Source organism: Pteropus alecto, unplaced genomic scaffold (genome assembly GCF_000325575.1).
Source record: "Pteropus alecto unplaced genomic scaffold, ASM32557v1 scaffold146, whole genome shotgun sequence".
Classification (NCBI taxonomy): domain Eukaryota; kingdom Metazoa; phylum Chordata; class Mammalia; order Chiroptera; family Pteropodidae; genus Pteropus; species Pteropus alecto.
In genome coordinates, this window is record NW_006442107.1 from 4,297,769 (window position 1) to 4,318,707 (window position 20,939).

Below are 20,939 nucleotides of genomic sequence, written 5' to 3' on the forward strand. Positions count from 1 at the left end.
GCCCCTTTTTCTCTGCAGGAAGACAGGAACAGATTAGAACTCTGCTTGCTAGAACTTCTTTCTGATGGTAGCTTTGTTCCCTCATAGGTTTCTCGTAGTGCTTAGTGGGAAAAATCATTAAAATAGAAATTGCTGGTAGAAACAACAGGAAAGGGGTACAGTGGGGTGCCTGGAGGGAAGAGAGCTCCTGGAGATGGAGTGGTGGTGGCAGCTGGGTGAAAAGCTGGGAGCAGGCAGAACCGGAAGCTTATGGGAAGGAGGAAAGGGGTCAGCTCTGTGCACCTAGCATGTTGGCTGACACACAGTAGGTGCTCAATAAATGCTTGCCATAGTAGGTACTCAATAAATGCTTGACTTGAGATGAACCTGGGGTCATAGTCTGTCCTGATATTAGCTTGTTAGGGGTTCTGGGGTTTAGTGACAAGTGAGGTAACATTATAGGAAATACTGTGAAGAGCCAGGGCCTGACAAGTCCTAGATGCTCTGAAAGGTGACTGCTTCTCCTTTTAGGTAGCCCCTGGGACTTCTGACAGCACTGGGTGGAAAGCCTCCTAGAGCCTCCATGTTCTGGTCAGCTGAGCACTTTGCCCTGATGAGCGAGTGTCTCTTTCTTCCCATTTCTTCCCAAGGCCTGCCTCCCCTCCGTCTGCTCCCCTCCGCCTGCTCCCCTCCGTCTGCTCCCCTCGCCTGCTCCCCGCAGCGTGGGTCCAGCCAGGTCGTCTTCCTCTTCTTTTTCTTCCCCGTACCTTTGTGACTGGCTTAGTTCCTGTCCATGTTCTTTCCTGTCCCCTGAATGACCAAGCTCCCCTGGGGACCTGCTCCTCAGGGCTCATCCCCATGGCCCTGCTCTGCTTCCTCCCTGGCAGGGCCTTGGGTTCCTGGCTGTTAGGGCAGGGGACAGACTCAGTGTGAGGGGGGTGGCTCCCAACTCCAGAGCCTGTCCTCCGACCTTATCTTTCACTTGGTTGTTTGGGAAAGTCTGTGTTAAGCCAAAAATCACAGAGTGCAAATAGCCTGCTGGGTTTTCTCAAGGAAGTCGGGAGGACTGGGCGCTTTTCACTGTGCTTGTCCTTCACAGATGCGGGGATGCAGAGTTTGTGAAGAGAATCGTGGCTGCAGACCATGTCCTGTTTTCCCCCAGACGTTGACTTGGCCTCTCCCGGCCAGCCTGTGAGAGTGCACCCTGAGAGCCTGAGGGCAGAGAGGGCTGTGGAGAGTGCCCCCTCTACTCCTCACCTGCGGGAACTTGCCACACCTGTCACAGCCAGGAGGAGCACCCTGCTCTTTGTGGCACAGCTAGAGGCTGGCCTGCCTCGCACCTGGGAGCCCTTGACACAACGCTAAGGGGCTCCCTCCTGAAACCCCTTTCGGGGCCTTCTTAGAAGCTCCCGTGCCTCTGGGTGATCAATGGCCTCCTAGGAATTGTCCTTGATTTGTCCTTTGTAGGCAGTGCCCCAAGTGTAGGATCTTTCCACACTTTTCCGCCTTGGCCCAAACTTAAAACCGTTCCATGTTCCATTTCTTCAGGGCTCTGCTTCTTCCTGAGGGACAGCTAGGTTTGGATAAATAAATCCCTGCTGGTATGCTGAAGAGCCAACGAGCTTTCTTGTTTATGCAGGTTTTATCTGGGATCTTCTGGAGATGATGCTTTATTTAACTCCAAGACAGTCTCAAAAGTAGTGGCCACTCAAACCGATACTTGTCCACCCGTGCTCCCAACAGCACTATTTTCCATAGGCAAGAGGTAGAAGCAACTCAGGTGTCCACCGAGGGAGAAATGGATAAACTAAATGTGGTCTATACATACAATGGAATGTTATTCAGCCCCGAAGAGGAAGGCAATTCTGACACATGCTATGACGTGGATCAGCCTTGAGGACGTCACGCTAAGTGGAATAAGCCAGTCCACACGAGGACAAATGCTGTGTGCTTTCTCTCATGTGACGTATAGGAGTCTGGAATAGTGAAATCGAGACAGAAGGCAGAACCGTGGGGGCCAGGGGCTGGGCGGGGCGGCCGTGGGGTTGCTGTTTAACGGGGCCAGAGTTCCAGTTGGAGAAGGATGAACGGCCGTGATGACTGCACAACAATCTGTACTTCGCGCCGCTAAACTGCACACTTAAAAATGGCTAGTACGATCAGCTTTAGGTCGCGTATGTTTTACCACGATAAAAAAATGGTCGAAAAAGCGGTGGCAGGAGCAGACAGTCTTTGGGGGCGCAGGGCTGTTCTCCGCTTGGGCGGCGCTGGCCCTCTTCCCTGTCTTCACTGTTTGGAAGAAAAGCTGTGCCGGTGGGGGATGCAGGGCTGCCCGCACAAGGGGCTGAGGCCCTGGGGTGGGGGGAGGGGCAGCCCACGCATCAAAGTCTCTGGCACAGAGAGGGGTGTGGGCGGGCTGGGGCAGGCCAGCCACCCTCACCCTCGAACGGCGAAATGTGTTTCTTGGACCAGAATCCAAGGCAATTGTGCGAGCCCACACAGTGTTTGTTCGGAAGCTAATGCATTCCTGTCCTATTGTCTGTGCCGGAGCCTTGTTGTGGACACACCCATCACATCCTCCCTGAGGGAGAGGCCAAGGTGCTCCGAGTCAGGCTGTGGGAGGCCTGACAGCAACCAGGGAGAAAGGCAGCCTGGTGGGAGCATCCTGGTGTCCCGGGGAAGGTCCACAGGGCATGGGCATGCTGCCCGAAGCATGCCCAGGGTGGAGCCAGGCTGGTTGCTTGGGATGCCACCCTCTGGGGTGGGAAGGAGGGTGCTGATGGAAGGGCCCGTGGGGCTGCTGTAGGTACGGGAGGAGAAGGAGCACCGGAGATCACTACTTCTCATCTATGAAGAAGTGAGATGTAAGCGCCAACTGGAGGCAGGCTGGCCAGCCCATCCCGACCGCCTCAGCTGACCAAAAGCACGGTTTTAACCTTGTAGAACAAACCCAAGCAGCCTAATGCAGCCGCAGTAAAAGCTTAGCTCCGACCCTGCCTGCAGGAGGCCTCCTCCGTGAGGGTAGCAGAGGGTGGGTTGGGAGCAGCAAAAAGGGAGCAAAAGTGAGATTGCAGAGCACACACGATTGGCTGGTGTGCTGGGGGGACAATCCAGGATTCTGACCGGCTGGCTTCAAGGGCCAGGGCGGTGGCGGCACGTGCTGAGAGTATGGAAGAAGAGAGAAAGGAAGTAGCCGAGAGTGGGAGGTGGAGGTCGGCAGGGGCTGAGGAAGCTCTGGTGATGGGCACAGGTGCTGACAGTGGAGAGAAAGGGGACAGGGAGAAGAAGGAGGCAGAGGCAGAGGAGATGGCCCCAATGCGTGGCACGCGGTCTGGGAAGCTGCACATGGCCACCTGCATCTCAGGAGTGATCTCAGGTCCAAGTCCAGGCTCCTCCACCCTGTACCTCGGCTGGACTTGGATCAGCATCTATAGCTAAGTCTAGAGGATGGTACAGGAACCGAAGCTCATGATATCGATCTTGAGTCATCAAGAAGAGGGTCAATTATGTCTGGGTCTCTTCAGGGAGACGGAGAAGTAGATAATCTATCTGAAAGAGGCTGTCATCAAAAATATGCAGCAGGCTTGGAGCCAGAAGACCTGCTAGTCACTAAGAGAAAACTTGGGCATGTCACTTAATCTCTCTGCACCTCAGTTTCCTCACTTGAGAAGTGGGATAATATCTGCCTAGGATTGTTTTGAGAGTCAGTTGAGATAATGTATGTGAAAGAGCTTTGAAAAGTGCAAAGCTCCATTCAAATGAAAGGCGTGATTATTATTATTAAATGTAGATCTTTATAAACATGTATCTTCCCTGAAGATCTTGATATACTTTATATGCACCATCCCATATACCCTCGTGACACTCCTGTGGAGAGAGGGAAAGGCCACAGGCATTATTATCTCTACTTAACAGATGGAGAAACCGAGGCTCAGTAGTTAAGTGGCTTGAACAAGCCAGACAGACAGCAAGTCTGAGAAGAACTAGCAGGTGCACAGAAGTCCAGGGTCAGCATCCTTTCTTGGTGAATTATTTTAATTTCTCCCACATTAGCTAATTCTTATTTTGCTTGTTGGAGCTTATAATTCTTACTTTTGTTGCCTGATGACAACAATCAACTTGGACCTTAACAAAATTGAATTCATTTGACCTATTCTGTGTCTGCAATGGCCACCATCTATCGATCTGTCCACTTGTTTATCCACCTACCCATCCGTACACCCACTTACTCACCTACCAAGTTATTAATCCACCATTTTATCCACCTGTGCAACCTTCCTTCCACCAAGGCATCCATTTATCCATCCATCTTTCTATCCACCCACACATCATGTGTCCAACCTTTCATCCACCCATCCGTCCTTTCATCCACCTATCCATCCATCTACCCGTTCACTTACTTGTCTGTCCGTCCATCCATCCAACCATCCATCCATCCATCCATCCATCCATCCATCCATCCATCCATCCATCCATCCATCCATCTATCCATCCATCTATCCGTCCATCCTTTTAACAATATTTATGCCACATTTATTGTGTTCTAAATACTGTGTAAATACAGGGAAAACAAGAATAAGACGACTTGCAACGTATAGCCTAGCAGGAGGGAATCGAGCGACTGTGCTAGGTATACGGAGTTGGAACACAGGATGGAACGGTGGTGGTGGAGAACACGCCGGGCATATGGCATAAGCAGCAGCATATGGCAGATGCACAAAAGCTAAAAATGTGAACTAGCAGAGTGCACTGGTGAATAACAAGTATTTCAAGATGCTAAAATATATGGTGCTGGGGGAGAGAGAGAACATAACGGCAAAGAAGGCAAGGACTACATTCTAAAGGGCTCTAGATGCCATGCTACTGAATTTGGATTTCATCCTAAGGGACTAGAGAGCCACTGAGATTTTAAACTGCAGAGTAGGAAGGTAATTTGCATTTTAGAAAGCTCCTTCCTTGTACAGTTTGGAGAATAGACTGGAGACAAGGAGACCAGTGAGAAGCTGCTGTGAGAAATTGTGATGGCTTGAATGGAGGGAGGCACGATGGGAGGAGACGTCTGTAGGAGGCAGAAGTGTGGGTGAAGAAAAGGACAATCTTGAAGATGGAGAACCCCCAGGTTTGGGGCTTGGTGCCACCAACAATACTCGAAGGTAGGAGGAGTTGGTTTGGGGGAATGTGAATGAAGTCAATGTTGAAAACGTTGAGTCTATGGTCCTTAGGGATATCGGGGAAGATGACTTAGTGGGAAACTGACTATCTGTGGTCAGCGGTGCCCAGAGTTAGTCAAGGTCACAGTGTGAGTGAGATGTCCTGGGAGAAGGCATAGAAGACATGAGAAGAGCAGAGGGTAAGGGCTCCAAACCTGGAAAGAGAAACATTTAAAAGGCGATAAAGCGGGAGGAACCCCAAGGAGGAGGAGGAGGACAGTCAGAGAGCTAAGAGGAACAGGAAGAAGTGATGTCACAGAAGCCAAGGAAGTTCTAAGTACGAGGACAACAATGTCAAATTCTCAGAGACGTCAAGTAAGATGAACAATGACCAGGGCTCCCCCGATCTGGTGATTAGGTGAGCATGGGTGACCTTTGTCATGATGACTTCAGTGCAGGGAGAGGGGCAGGTGGAAGCCTGGGTAATGCGGGGTTGGAGAGGAAGTGGAGCCCAAAAGGGTACATAACTTCTTTCATTTTGGGGAGTTTCTGTTATTTCTTCTCTGTCTGTCTCTCCTTTTCTCCTCTCTCTCTCTTTTCTTTTTTCTTTCTTTCTTTTTGGAACCTGCCACCCGAGAAGAGGAAGGGTAAGATGCTAGGAGAAAGAGACTGGCAAAGGGTCGAGGAGAACGGTTGCTAAAAGTAGGAGAGACTTGAGCAGGTTGAAAGGCGAGAGGAAGAGATGAGTAGGTGGAACGCAGGAGAGGCGGGACATAATCAGAAGAGACGAGAGGACAGGGTCAAGTGCATAGATCGACCTTAAATAAGAGAAGAAATATCACTCCTCTGGAGTGGACAGGAGGGGCTGGCATGGCTGTGACGCAGGTACACATGCGAATGCTCAGGCTGCTTAGCCTGTCAGGGCAACTATGAAATCAATGTTGTTACACGTTCATTACTTATTATTATCACTCTGTGCCTAACTGCAATTCAGACATCCCAGGGGACAGGAATTTGTCTCAAATGCCACTTTTCTACTAGCCTAATAAGGAGCCCTAGTTCAGTGGCTATGGTCAGATGTCAAGGAAATTCATGGTTCTGACCTGGACTTCAGTCCAAGCTTGTGCCCTGTGGCCTGGCTGCCAGCCCTCCTGAGTAAGGCGGGCAGGCGGGCCGGCACCCTAACTGCGACCAGGCGCCCTGGAGGCAATAATTAGCCTCCTTCCTGCCGAGCTTGCAAACCGCCCTGTACAAAGTGGCCACAGTAAATGTCACATGGGGGAATGCTTCAGCCCACAGCTGGCCCCAGGGGGTGGAAACGTAATCTGGGGCTCAGAGAAGACACCGAATCCTGCAGATACTGGAGCCAGAGGACGGGGCCATGGCTCCAGTGGCTCCTCTTGGGGGCCAAGCCCTGGCCACAGGCCAGGACAGGAGGTGAGTTCTGTTCATAGAGTTCTTGTGGCCATGAGTTCCCAGGACCCTGAGTCAAGATTTGAAACCCCAGGGACATTGGCCGTGACCACTGTCAACACCTCCCAGCTTCTTCTTTACTGCCCTTCCCTTCCCTTCTAGAAGCCTGCCCGTCCTCTCTATGGCTCATTCTGTGTTTGCCGCCCTGATGTCCACGGATCTCTCCTAAAGGGCAAACAGAACATGCCTGAGGCAGCCCTGAGGTTTTACCTTTCAAGAAGGGGTCTCCTGAGGGCTGACCAACACTTTCCGGGGCCTCAGTCAGCACCTGGCTTACATTTTTTGAGTATTCGCTCTAGATGTGAAGCTCTGAGCGATGTGTACATTTTAAGATCCATTTTATTCTTCCACCCGTTGATCTGAGTTAAATAACGCTGTAATATCTTTATTTTATAGCTGCAGAAACTGAGGCCCAGAGAGGGAAATGACCTCCCCAAGAACACAAATAATGGAAAACCAGGATTTGAACCCAGGTCTCATCTGCCTCCGTAGTCAAATGACATAACCACTGCCCCACGAGGAAGTCTCACACAAATAGCGCTAATGCGGTGAGGACAGGAAAGGATGGGGTGATCACACACCCTGGTTTGCCGGGGATGGCTCCGGTTTTTACCCATCAACCCAAAGTAAACAGTAACAGCATCCCTTTTGTTCTTGAAAGTGCCCTGATTTGGTACATCATCTCGTCACCCAGAGAAGGGAAGGGGCGGTGAGGGGTCGGGAGCCCCCCGGATTACCATCTTGCCAGTCAGTAGACCTCCAGCCTGTTGTACTTCCCCTCCCTGTGCATCAGGGTCCCCAGTTACAAAGTGGGTTAGTGTTCCTGCCTGTGTCTGAGGGTTTTAGCAGGTGGGGTAGGAGAAGGACTCTGAAGGTGACCAAGCAGCCCTGCTCCCAGCAAGCCGGTCATCACGGCAGGAGATTGTGACACCTGCCACAGGGCTTTGCCAGAGCTTGCCAGGGCTAACTGCTCCCTGGGGACCGGAGCCGGGAACAGGATGGAGTTATGGTACTGGGCACACTGTCCACTGCTCTCTGCTGGAGCGGCGGGGCCCTGCCGAGTGCAGTCAGAGGAGAGGCAGACGGAAGAGCAGTTATTTTCCAAGCCTCCCCCGGGGAGCTCAGCCAGCAGGGCCCAGCCCGGAGGCACTGGGTATCCGGTGGCTCCTGGGACCATCACTCCCCCTCACAGTACCCTCTGGATGCCCCTCTGAAGGAATGACTGCATTTTGTGTCTGACTCAGCACAAAACAGCTCCCTGGGACAGGGGAGGGGTTTAGGCTGGCTGGGGGCCAGACATGGGGCTCAGACAGTGGGCAGATGCCCCTCACCAGGCAGTTTCTGAACTCAGGTTACTGGGCGGGGACCTGGCTAGCACAAGGAGAGAGCAGGGCAGGAGAGGGGGCCCCAGCCTGCCATCTGCTCTTAGGTGTGCCTCCCCCCAGCCCTGGCCCCTGGCCCCATCCCCTGGCTTCCCCACCTCCACCCACCTGAGTCCTGGACTTGACCTTGCTTGGCTGTGGGGGGAGGGTGTGATAAGCCTCTTGGTGAAGGGAACTAGCTGCCTGCAAAGGCATTTTCCGCTCTCTAAAGTAAACAATCAAACAGGAAATTAATCTAGAAACCCACATCAACGGAAGGTTCAGGTTGTGATTTTCACAGCCCCAGAGCCAGGAAATTCAAAGTTATAGTTCCCATAGCAACTCGCCTGTAGAACTAGCCACTGTTGGACTTGAGCGAGACCTTGAGGGGTCAACTAAGCCAGTCCCCTGCCTCCAGAAAGTGCAGTTCAACAGCAAGCCTACGTGTCTGGGGGAGACTACTCTTCGGAGGTAGAACATTAAACCTGGTTCAGAATTAGGAGTTGTAAGGCTGGGGTTCTGCTTTCAGTTCTCAAAGCAACGAGTCTCAGAAACTGAGCCATCAGTTGATATCTCAGGGCCTCAGTTTTCTATATTCCCATATTCCAAAGATTATTCCCACGTTCACATAATAATACCCAGGCCTGCAAGACACTCAGGTGAGGGGCTGTGCCATGCGTGCTTCTTCTTATTCACGTCTCTAACTCCTTGTTCCACTCAGTCCCCCCATGGCCCCCATCTGTATCCCAGTCATCCCTGAACCTAATGATTGCCCCCCACCCCCACACACAGCTGTTTTCTCTCCAAGGAAGATCTCAGTTGAGATCTCAATTGATTGACAGGTCAAAGAACTTTCAGAACAGCCACCAAAGTGGCTCCATGTTTTGGACGCTCTTTTTCTCAACCTGTCCTCTTCTGGACCAAATATATAATACGGCCCAATGCACGCTTCCTGCTCCCCTGACTGATACCCGGGTGGAATGAATGGAGTTGGAGGGAGGCCCTCCCGCTTCAAGTATGTGGGGGGCTGTGCGTCTTGGGTGGGGCTTTCATTTCTGTGTGACTAGTGAGGAGTCCCCGCCTGGCAGGAAAGGAGATAAGGGCGGTGGCACTCAACCCAGAAGGAAACAGTCTGGAATCCTTCCCCGAGGGTCACCCCGCCTTCCCACCCGAGATGGCCACCAGCAGCCGCCTGGTCCTGTCGGCGTGATTCTGCAGGCCGGCCCAGGGGCCCCTGAGACAACACTAGCTAAGGCAAGAGCAGGCGCTTGGCGGGCCCCGGGCCCGTGGCAGAGGACGCCGGCCTGCCCGCCCACCCGCCAGCCTGGCCCTGGAGCCAGAGCTGTGAATTGAGCAAAGCCGAGGAAGGAGAGAAGTGGCGCCTGCTGGAAAGCAGACAGAGCGGCTCCTTGATTTCCTAATAGGCCTCGCCGCATGCCAGGGGCCGACAGGCCAGCTCAGAGCACCCAGCCTCGCTTGCGAAACAGTCCTTTCCTCCTTTGGGTAAGCTTTCCCGGGTGGCCGGGCTGCTGTCCAGCCACCCAAGTCCCTGGACAAGGCCACCCCCTCCCCCCACTGCCTCCCTGCCTTCTCCTGTGGCTAAGTACATCAGAATATGGTGGGCAGCTCAGGGAAGACGAGACGCCCCCTGGGGGTGCAAGATATTTCCTTTCATAAAGCCAGGCACAGAAGTTCAACCAGAGAGAAAGGTGGTGGGGAGATCGCTGTGGACGGACCACAGGTTTCCCTGCCGTCACAGAGGGAACCTTCTGGAGGGCAGTGCCACAGAGGGCGACCCACCAGCTTCCGAGGAGGGGCCTCCCTGCAGGCAGGGCCCATGGGCCCCCTGCTGCTCACTGCCCAGGGCACGTGGTTATCTGCAGGGCTCTGCCAGCCTGCCTTTCCTTGAGCCTGGGAAGAAGCTTCTTAGAAGGTTCCTCATGATATGCCAAGTTAACCAGGTGTCCTTCCCTCCACTCTCAAACTTTACAGGGTGAGTGGGGGAGGGCACGAGTCACCAGCAAGGGGCTGTCAGGAGCTGGAGAAGAGGTGCCCTGGCCCCTTACTCTGCCACCGAGCGTGGAACTCCAAAGAAGCTTTTGCTTAAACCATGTCCTCTTCAGCATGATAATCTTGGCAAGCTGTATTTAAGAAGAATAAATGCCTGCATAACCCAGTTACCACACAGAAGTGCCAGCCTTCGGGATGGGGGGTGGAGTGTGAGGCCACACCGCAGGAGCTGGGCTGGACGTCTGTCCCTTGGGTGAGGGAGCTTGGCTGGTTCTGTGGTGAGTTTGGGTGGAAAGCAGTAACCAAGGACCAACTGGGCAGGGACAGCTGGGCTTGGGACAATTAAGCAGAGGATAATAGAGCTGTGCTAAAGGCATAATGAGCATTTGTACTGGGAGTAGCAGCCATCCAATAGAGGGGCAGACAGGCCTGGGCTGAGAAAAGGGCCTGGGGCTGCCTGGGGAGGCAGAAGGATTTGGTAAATACTCTCTGCCAAGTCTAAGGCAGAGATAAGAGTGTTTAATTGGCACCTGGAAGTTTGTTTGGCTTTAGAGCCTTACCCTTACTTAGCAGAATATAAATTTTCATAATGGGGCAACTCTTTTTCTATAGAGGTGATCTTTTTGGATAAGTGAGCTCGCGAGGCAATATTCTGTAGTACCCATTCATTTGGATCACCAGGATGCAAGGGGAGAATGGGCTTAGCCTGGCACTCAGGCGCTCGCTGGCCCACTCCCCTCTGGGGTCCTACACAGACCTTGGGTCCAGCCAAACTCATCTGTTCTCAGGCCTATGAATATGTCTTGTCCTTCAGCTTTTGCTCCTCATTGTCTCTGCTGGGCCTGTCTTCTTCCACCCTGGATCCATTTACTGGATCACTCAAGACCGACCGCAAGACCCTCCTCCTCTGAGAAGCCTTCTTTGACTTCCTCCCCTAACCTCCGTGGCCAGGGGCTCTCTACTCACAGCCCTAAGGCAACTATTTGGTTCTACTGAGTTCTAGGTCTACCTAGACTAGTTTTTCCTCACACAGGACTTTGTGCCCAGCTGGCCTTCTCAAGAGACCTGTGGATTGAGTTGGAAGGAAAGTATATGCTGGCCAGAGCAGAGTCACTCAGAAGGTCCTTTCTGTCTCCTGGGATGCAGCCTCCCTGAGACATACAGGCTTGGAGAATGGCAGGTCTGTACCCTCCTCCAGGGAGTCTGAAGAAATGATAACAATTTTCATTCATTCATTCAACAAGGAAGCATGGGTCCTGTCCTCATAGATCCACTAGTCTAGTAGAGAAGACAGACATTGCACAAGCAGATCAGTGATGGGAACTGAGGCTGTAAAGAGGAACTGTCTGAATTCTAATTCCAACTCAGTCATCTACTATCATGTTGCATCTCTCTGTGTCTCAGTGTCCTCAGAGAGAGAGCATGTGGGAGACAATTCTTTTACAAACGCTGTCTCTACATTGTTCACAATAGCCAAGACATAGAAATAACCTGAGTGTCCTTCTATGGATGACTGACTAAAGATGTGGTACATATAGACAATGGCATACTACTCAGTCATAAAAAAAGATGAAGTATCACCATTTGCAACGACATGGATGAATCTTAAGAGCATCATGCTAAATGAAATAAGTCAGATGGAAGAGGACAAGAACCATATGATTACACTCATATATGGGATATAAAACAGAAAGCAACAAAGGAACAAAGAAAACAAAAAAACAAACTCATAGACACAGAAAACAGTGTTGGGGTTACCAGAGGGTAAGAGGGGTGGGTGGGGGGAATGAAGAAGGTAAAGGAGGTCAAATATGTGGTGATGGAAGGAGACTAGACTGGGTGGTGAGCACACACTAGAGTATACAGACATTGTATTATAAAGCTGTACGCCTGAAACTTATATGTTATCACCCAATGTTACCTCCAATAAACTTAATTAAAAAATAAATTAAAAAAATAAATAAACATTGGCTCTAAAGGCAAGAGAGAAATGGGGTGGCTCCTGGAGGGGAATGTGGGGTCAAGAGAAGGTGTTCCTCCTTCCGATGGGTTTGGTGGGCTGATGAGTAGAAGCCACTCGAGGGAGAGAAGCAGGTGTTACAGGAGAGAGATGAGAAGCCCATCTGAGGGAAGCCTAGAGAAAGAGAGAGGGATGGGGCATGCAGCGCCCTACAGTCAGCAGCGTGTGGAGCAGAGGACCGCCCTGGGGGACGGGCTACCCAAAATAGGCCAGACCGAGGCAGGTCTACCATGGCTGTGAAGAGGCCCGAGACAGCCTGTGGGCCCTAGGAGATAATTAAAGAAAGCCAATGTTATGTAAGCAGACTTAGATAGCAGTTTGGGTTAAGAAGAAAGATACTTAAATCTGGCCTTCAGATTATTTTAAAATCTTACTCTATTATTTGTGTTTATATATAAATTACTCTTTCTTCAAGCTGTGTGCTAATTTCACTGCAAAATTACATAGAAAGATCCCAAACGGGATGATTTTACCTTGTACTTCTACTTTTCTCAGTTGAACATTTTTTGAGAAAACGTTTTGTTGGATTATCGCACATGCAAAAATGTGCACAAACCCTTAGTATACCGCTAGACGAATTTTCACAAAGGGGCTGCTATGCCCTGACCAAGAGCTAGAACCTGGGCTGCACCCCCCAGTCCTCTTGTGCCCCTTTTCACTGACCCTCCCCTAGGGTCACCATGATCCTACTCATCACCATAGCTTAGGGTCACCTGTTTTGCCCCTCCCCCCATATTTAAACCGAAAGCAAAGGCATGTATCCTGCAGGGTGGTCCCTGCCAGGCTCCCTGCTTACCTGGTGGCAGTTTTGAGAGCCCCCTATCCCCATTCTTGGCTGCCCTACTCCAGGTTTTCCTTCCCAGGATGTCATCCGATTCTGGATTGGTGGGACAGGTATGCTAATTATAGTTTTTAGGGCTGAGGAAATGGAAAGTCAGATCCGAATTAGATGATGCACAATGTGCCAAATATATCAGCTCAGGGAGCCGATTCCCAAATCCAGGAATCTGTCCTAAAAGTTTGGTGCTTCCTTATGCATTGTGTTTATAGATGTGTGCCCTTTAACTTTTTTGGAACTTGAAACCCTTTGAGGGTTTTATGAAAACTCTGGCATCTCGCTCAGAAAAATGCACATCTCCACAGATTCACAGACGTTGGTGTACAACTCCAGTGGGTTCCCAGACCTTGGAGGACACCCAAGTGACATGGCCTGACACACTCCAAACTAAATCACCAATGGGGATGTCACAAGAGCACGGGACAGCGACTGCCTCCATAAGGACATCGACACAGCTACAGTTCCGTGTGTCACCGGGAGGATCACGGAGGCTTTTTCTGTGGCTGTCCAGGCTGGGGCTGGGTAGCTCTGTGGTTAAGGCAGAATGCCAGGGTGGCCAATAAAGATATAAAAGTTCTGTACTATGTTCTGGACACTTGACAGATGTGATCAGTAATCCTTATGGCAACCCTGCAGAGGTTTCTCTATTTTACTAATGGAAAAGCTGAGGCTCGAAGAGGTTAAGTCACTTGTCTCGCATTTCAACTAGTACCAATGAGATTAGAAATCATGGAAGTCTGACAGCCAAGCCCTCATTCTTCCCCTTTTCCTTCTCACGAGGGGGCTTTTAGCTTTCCTTTTGGACTGCTCTGCGGATCCCCGAAGCCAAGCAGGGAGTTTCTCTAAGGGGCAGGGCAGGGTGGTCGGGCGGGGGCTGGCCGACAGCCTGGGGATGCCTCAGTGCACACATCTCCACTCCTGGGAGATGACTCACTGGAGCCCTGCCACTTTGGGACTCCAGGGGACACATGTACATTTCCTGTGTCTCAGCTAGAGCCTCGGGCGGTGTGAGCTGGCAGGGTAGTTCTCTGAAGGCGGCTGGAGATAGAAAGCCACACTGCTCTGTATCCTGGGATGAAGAAGCCTCTCCCTGGGTTCATATGATAGAGGTACTGGGCACCTCTGGGCCTCAGTTTTACCATCTGTGAAATGGGGGTGAAGGTGAGACTCAGTGCTACTCGGTGTATGGCGCTCCTACCAGCAGCGTCAGCATCACCTGGGAAATAGCGGGTTCCCCTCTATGACAGTGATTCTCGAATTTAATGTGCATCAACATTGCCTGGAGGGTGATTTCCTCGTTGAGAATTAGAACAGGGGCCAGTAAAGTACATACAGCCCACTGGCCAACTCTGGTCCGCAGACTGCTGTTTACAAGCCAATAAGCCAAGAATAGCTTTTACATTTTTAAATAGCAGGGGGAAAATAAATCAAAAGAAGAGTAATATTCTGCGACACATAAAAATGACAAATTTTAGTGTCCATAAATAAGGTTTTGTTGGAACTCTTGCTCATTTACATATCGTCTATGCCTTCCCATTACGAAGGCGAGTCGAGCAGTTTCTACAGAAACCGTTCTCATCGCTTCGCACTGCTGCTCAGTGCAGTACAATCACAGGGATGTGGTTAAACTTGATTTTGCCTCTTGGCCTGCAAAGTGAAAATATTTACTATCTGGTCCTATACAGAAGTTTGCTGATCTCCGATGAAGAGTGTGAAGGGGAGAGGAGAGGAGAGGAGGGGAGGGCAAGGGAGGGGTGTGGAGGGCAGGGGAGGGGCATGGAGGGCAGGGGAGGGGCGTGGAGGGCAGGGGAGGAAGGAGCATTATGATTCCTTCTGGAGGCAAAAGGGAGCTGTCAGGGGCTTCTGGGATCTGTGGGAGTCCTGGTCTGGCTGGGTCAGCCATGAAATCCTTTATCCACTCTCTCTGAGGGTAGTCTGGAAGGCCCCCCCGACCATTTCCCTGGATGAAAGCCCCCAATTCTACTTCTAGAGTAGTGGTTCTTAACCGGGAAGCTCCCCAGAGCACAGTCTCCAGGGACTCTGCAAGTTTTAATGCACGTGGGTAGTTTCTGGGGAGAGGGTCCATCGCAAGGGTCAGTCATCTCTCCTCCCCCAGCATCCCTTTTCTTTTGGGGAACACATTTTTCTCATCCAACTTCTCCTTTCGGAATGTGAAAGTCTCTGGGAGGGTAACACCCCAAGTACACATGCCACCTACCCAGGAAAGGGGGAGGTTATCTGGTGGCACAGGCAGGTCTTAGGAAAGTCTTGGGAGTCTGAGGAGGGGTGAAGAGAGGGGACAGGCGAACTGAGGTGAAGGAGACTTCTGGAGAGAGGGAATGGTAAGCAGATTACGGCCTCTTTCCCAGAGGGCCACATGCCCCCTGACTCCCCACGCTCTAGAATCCACTTCTCTTCATCATCGAGAGACAAAAAAGGAAGCCCGGTGGGCCAGTGGCAGCCACGCTCACCAGTGGGTGGCAGCCACCCTCGCCAGTGGGCGCCTCCACTCCCCGGAGCCCACGAGGCCTCCTGCCTGTGGCATCATCCAAGCAAGTCTCAACTCTGGCCCTGGGATCCCAGGTATTTTCCCAGCCAGCCCCACCTCATCTAATTGCTTTCCAGTCAGCTCATCCTTGGCCCACGCCCTCAGCTCCAGCCAGGCAAGCCACCTCAGTGTGGCCAGCAGTAGCTTCGGAGACTTCCCATGGCCCTGGTCCAAGCCTGGGGCAGCCTCTTGACTCCCCTTGCCCAAACCACATCCTCTTTGCTCTTCCCCATACCTCAAACTCTCCTCTGACTAACATTTCCAAACCAAGCAAAGCTCAGTCCAGTCCAGACCCAAAGCAACAGACTCATTCATTCCCTGCTGTCCCCTCTTCCCCTCAGACTGGCCACAACCCAGCTATCAGGGGAAGAACGATTAGCAAAAAGTGGAGTTGTACCTACTGTTCAATTCCCAGAGCTAATTGTTTTAAGCAGGGCTTTGGCCTTAATTAAAGGACAATTAGTTAGTGAATGTGTGTTTGCATTTCCACAAGTGTGTTTGCGTTTCCTAAGCCCGGCTTTTAACCCTGGGAAACCAGATTCAGCAAATACTTCTATGTTTCAATACCTCTGAGTAAGGGACAAGGTCTTAATTACAAAAATGGCAGTCCTGACAACAGCAGTGTAATCAAAAGGGCAATGAAAGAATGAGCTAATTGTGCCTTCCACGTACTGCACCATTTCTGTTCAGCCATAGCGAGGAGGAGCTGGCAGCTGTCTGTGCGTCCTCCCTCAGTCTGTGGATTCTGTTCTTAGCTCTGTCATGCAGTCTGCCATCCCTGCCACCCACTTCCTTTCCCCCCATTTTCTATATTTTTCTTCTCTTACTTTCTCTGCCCCCTCCTTCGCTCTTCCCACATTTCTCCATGCTGGGGTCAAAAGGATAGCCTTTCACAGACCCTACCAGGGAGCTGCAGCCAGCACATTGGCTGTCATGGTCAGTGTTTCAGCTCCTGGTGCTCTCCTTCGCTTCTAGGTGCTCAAGGAGAGAAGCTATAAAAAATCCTTTGAGGACTTTGAGGATCTAGGTACTTTTGGGATCCAGAACTGTTCCAAAAGCCTGAGGATTCTAGAAGCTAGCCTCCAGACCTATGTTGTCTGGTATAGTAGCCACCAGCCATATGTGGTCTTGAGCCCTTGAAATGTGCCTAGTCCGAACGGAGGGGAGCTTTAAGTGTCAAATACATACTGGGTTTCAAAGACTGAGAATAAAAAAAAAAGGATATAAAAAAGTATCGCATGAATCTTTTTAATATTGATTATGTTAAAACAATAATTCTTTGGATATTTATTAAAATTAATTTCGCCTGTTCTTTTTTTTAAAAATGCAGCTACTAGAGAATGTCAATGACATAGTGGCTTGCATTTTATCGTACTGGACATGTGGCTCCACAGCTGGGATTGTGCTGAGATGGTTAAGGGCTACGAGGCTGCCACTGTCCTCAATGTTGGTGACTGTGGGTGTCTTCTCCCACCTGCTCTGTTCTCCCACCTCCTGTGTCATGCGCTCACCTTCTTCCCAACCCTCTTGCACCCCGTGCATCTTCCTTCCCTCCTCCCCGTCATGGGAGAGGCAGGAGAAGACCCTGCTGCTGCTCCACCTGCGTCTCCAGGCCCAGCCAAAGGCTGAAGGCCTATGTGATATACAGCAGGTGCTCACTCAGTGGCCCCTCAATAACCACTTCCCCACAGTTCTCTAACCATGAAACTGTGCCAGAAGCCCACCCTGAGTCTGACTGTGGCTCATGGGATTCTGACTTTAGACAGACTAATTAAATCTCATAAGAAGTCTGGCAGACTGAAGTTGAGAAAAGATCACTTAACTAGAGTGAAACGTGGGGACAGAACACAGGCAGCTTCATTGGCTGACAGCAGTTTTACACTGGTTCGCATTTACTGTGAGCACAAATTGCTTCCTTTGAGTTTGACTTGGGGGAAGTGTCTCTCTTCCTTCTTTCATTCTGAGCTCATCTCAGAATGATGGGCAAACATCATGCAGAGGCAACTGGGACCACTACCAGCCAGCCCCATCCTGCTCGCTTACCTCCCCTCTTTAAGGATTCTGAATTTATCTCCTAGAACTCTTCTCTGATTAACTCTAGAAGGGCGACTGTTATCTCCTACTCTACTCAGTCTAGACATTCTACTTCATTAATTTCGTCAGCAAGTGTTTACTGAGCCCTACGACAGGTCAAGCACTGTTCTAGGCACTGGGGATATAGCTATGAGCAGAATGGACACATTCCCTGCCTTTAGAGTTTCCACCTTACTTGGGGAGATGGAAAACAAGCAAGTTAACAAAGCTAACTCTAAGGTAAAGCCAGATACTGTAGGGTTATGGTCAGAGAGGGTCTCCCTGGGGAAATGAAGGACTCTGGAAGAAGGCATTCTCCCGGAATGAATGTCAAGGGCAAAAGACCCAGAGACTGACTGCACTGCGTCCCTTCACATTTTTTTCTCATTAAGAAGCACTTCATTTTATACGATAAAAAAAAAAAAAAAAATGCTGCTGACTGATCCCTTTATTCTATGTCTTTTGTTTTCCGTGTCTTTGTTTTGTGTGTCCTGTTACAGGGAAGGGAGGAAGTCAACTTGCAATTAGCAAATCTACTAAATTACATTTAATCCTCATCCCGGCAAGGAACTGAGGGCCAGAGAGGGTAAGTTGCTTGAGTTTGTCTGGCTCTGAAGTCTGTCTTCCTTCCTTGCCCCCCATCCCCCACTACTATTCAGGATATAAGAAAGGCAGATCTGGGTGGTTTCTTCCATTGGGGCCTGGTCCAGCTCACTTGTTACTTCCTGATCAATCACTGCTGGCGGCTGTGATAACAGTAGCTATCAATAAGGAACGGGGCCCTAGCTAGGTGTAGAGGTGGAAAGAAAAGAAGAGAAAAAGTGGCTTCTAACTGTGTATGGTCCAGACCCATAAGTGCTGCGTAAATGCTATTTACATCTGAAGGAAGGCACAACAGTGAGTTAGGTATCATCATCTGCTGACTTTAGAGCCGGAGCAGGTTAAAACAGCAAGATCCATGCGGGGCCTGAAGAGAGTGGTGTGTGATTTATGCACCAGCTCCCAGCATAGGGTGCTTCGTTTTTTTCCTTCTCTGCCCTAGTAGACAGGTGAGGGTAGGTCCCAGCAGCCAGCTCCTGCTTAGCACCCGAGTTGCTGGGTGGAGGGTACCTTGAGCTGGGGCATGAAGGCTGGGCAGGGGTGTGGATGGGCAAACACCATGCAGAGGCAACTGGTGGGGGGCACTGAGGAGGCCAGGCCAGGCCAGGATTCAGTGGGGCCACTTACATCCTCCCTGTGGGTGGGAAACAGGTAAACTTCATGTTTTTTGCACTTCTGGGTTATCTTAAGTTCCTGATGGCCATCTTTCGCCCCCACAGTGCCTGTATCTTCTAAATATACAGGTCATTCTCTCTCCCTTCCAGCCGAGCCCTCCACGGGGACCTACGCCAGCCTGTCTCCCCTCATGCGTCTATGCGGGCTGGGCAGTCTGTGATGTCACCCTACTGGGAACCTGCGACTGGGGGGTGGGGTGGGGTGCAGGCATTCTAAGTTTTTTAAACCCAAAGGATTTAAAAATCTAGACAGATGTGTAAATGCACACACATGTGTATCTTACAAGAAACAGTTTATCCTCCAGCGTCCCTTAGGCACCTTAGAAAAAAATCCACACCCGGCCCCTCAGTGCTAAGGCCTTCGGCTCCTCCCTCCCGGCTCGCCTTCAGTGCGACTCTGCAGAAAGCAGGGCCTCTTGAAGTTCAGACATTAATTACTGAGTTAGAATATTTTTCAAAATTACAAGGCATAGCCCCAGGAGATAAGAGGAAGGAGGAGGAGAGCGCAGAGCAGGCGGGGGAGGGGAGGAGAGCCAGTCTGCCCAGGACGCGGAGGAGGCCCCCCACCCCGCCCCGCCTCTGGGAAGAGCCCCCACCTCCACCCCGCAAGGCCAGGCGCCCCCTGCAGGCCGCGCTGAGATCAAGGGAGAGTGCGAGCTCCGCCTAGGGCGTGGGGGCAGGGAGGGCTGCGAGAAAGGATGCAGGACTTTTCTTTTCAGTCCTGAGCAAAAAAGTTTAGACAACTCAACCTCTTACCTTCCCGCCTGAGGCCTTCAAGGGAATATTCCTGCTAATGGTTATGTTAATTAATACTATTTTCAATGTAGGGGAGAGAGATCAAGTCATTCCCCCTCTATGTAACTAGGAAGACTGACGACGCTGAGGACTCCCTGGGAGGGAGCAGGAAGGACTGGTGGCAATCCAACCTAACTTTTAAAAAATGCTGAATATTGATGTTTAAGGAAAACGGCTCCCACCCATATATCCTTTATACAGCGACCTAGTTCTCAGAGAACCACATCCTCTCTGAATCGCTAAATTTTAGAGAAAATACCCAAAGCTTGCAACCACCACCACCTTCCACAGGGAGTTGAAGACGTCCTCCTCCTGAAGCCATGCTGAGATGGGTTTGGAAACCTCTTGAGTTTTAAGACTGTCTGAAACGGTTCTGGCGTGGAGACTAGTTTCCCTGTGGAAGCCAGGGTCTGGTGGAAGCTGGTATTTTTATAACTCTAGGCTCTCTATCAGATCCTGTGTTACCACGGTTGCTAAGGGGAACACTGGCTTCAAATTTCACATTTCAGTTTGCAGTCTGGCTGAGGAAGTGGAACAGTTAAAGGGTGGGGGCTGGGGGAGACCCAAGTTTTATCTGAGGAAGTCAAGAACTCATAGCCTCAGATGGGGCCGCGTCTGCGTGTGTCTGCGTGTGTCTGCGTGTGTGTGTGCGTGTGTGTGCGTGTGTGTGTTCAGCCTCAGATGGGGCCGCGTCTGTGTGTGCGCGTGTGTGCGTGTGTGTGTGCATGTGTGTGCGTGTGTGTGTGTGTGTGTGTTGGGGGGTATCTGAGCAGGGCATTACACCACAGAGTGACTTGGCTGCCAAGTGGAGGAGGGGGGCGACAACTCTATAGAGGGGACAAAACTGTGAGGAGTTATTTCTGCGGAGGTTACAGGAATGGTTGCCTAAGCTGGGGTATTCATAGCAGCAGCTGCTGGACCTGGAGGAACTCTGCTGCTAAATCAGTGCCCAGGGGCTGTGTACCTGCCTTGCGAAGGCTGCATTCTCGGAGGAACATTCCAGGCCCCGTCTGCGCATGATTGGGGCTTGGAATAAACTGTCCATGGAAGAGGGCTCTCCTGAATCTTCAAGCTTTGTCCCAGCCCTTCACTTCCCACTTAGTCTTTTTGATTGACTGTTATAGTGACGATGAATTTAAAGACGGCAAAGAATCAAGGGTTGTTCTCTGCTAAGATGCCTCTGCCAGGCAGATCTGGTCTCATCTGCCATCTGGACTCCCACATTCCTGATTTCCATTCTCACCCTGTTTTGAGCACTGCACTTTCCACCGTGCCCTGAGTTACCTGGGGCGGTGGCGGGGAGGTCCCTCTGGCTAGAGAGAACCCTGGATTTATTTGACGTTGTAATCTTAGCACATTCCTAACAGGAAAGGTGTCTAGGAGACTTTTCAGTTGCTAAGGGGAACACTCAATAAAGC

General features: G+C 51.0%; 1 protein-coding gene and 1 long non-coding RNA gene across 7 annotated transcripts in view; one reads left to right on the plus strand and one right to left on the minus strand.

Annotated features, from left to right (window-relative positions):
- Nucleotides 1–20,939, minus strand: part of CTIF (cap binding complex dependent translation initiation factor) — a 249,010-nt gene that overhangs the window by 9,377 nt on the left and 218,694 nt on the right. The window lies entirely within an intron of this gene.
- On the plus strand, nt 8,913–13,403 carry LOC112469253. The gene is made up of 3 exons (XR_003042579.1): nt 8,913–9,466; nt 11,007–11,153; nt 13,137–13,403. It is a non-coding gene; the product is annotated as an uncharacterized LOC112469253 (long non-coding RNA).